Raw genomic sequence first — 519 nt, 5'->3', positions numbered from 1 at the left:
ATGTTGATCATGATGATGAGGACCACATAGGCATAGATCGTGGACCTTATACTAATTACTGTATTAATAAGGGTAATTAGCAACACGAGAAGGACTATAAGTAACACTTTCCATTAATCCTTTAGTACTATGTAATATACATAATAGAATAAAAGGCTTTTTTAGTTATTCTTAAAGCGTTACGTGTATTCTATATATGTAAGTCAACATATATAACTTCAGGGTAGATTAATATGCTAATTATATAAGTCAAATCTATATTGACCGGCATATATTATGGAATATAAACATAAGGATCTTGAAGAAGAATATTTTGTGTAATGTTAATAATAAGCATAGAAAAAATATAACTGTTAAGCTATAGTTTAAATGTCAGTCTCTCTATACTCGAATCTGTAATCTCTATATAAATATAAAAAGACTATATTATTTGAGTTATAATTCATTGACAATTTCACTTCTAACTTAAAAAAATAGAAAAAATATAATTAATTAGTAATAGCAAAATAATTTAAAGAA

At 25.0% G+C, this 519-nt stretch overlaps 1 protein-coding gene across 1 annotated transcript in view; it reads left to right on the top strand.

Moving 5' to 3' along the window:
* Positions 1 to 519, top strand: part of LOC107463844 (auxin-induced protein AUX22-like) — a 4,705-nt gene that overhangs the window by 935 nt on the left and 3,251 nt on the right. The window lies entirely within an intron of this gene.

Source organism: Arachis duranensis, chromosome 9 (genome assembly GCF_000817695.3).
Source record: "Arachis duranensis cultivar V14167 chromosome 9, aradu.V14167.gnm2.J7QH, whole genome shotgun sequence".
Taxonomy (NCBI): domain Eukaryota; kingdom Viridiplantae; phylum Streptophyta; class Magnoliopsida; order Fabales; family Fabaceae; genus Arachis; species Arachis duranensis.
This window is presented reverse-complemented; position numbering and strand designations above follow the sequence as displayed.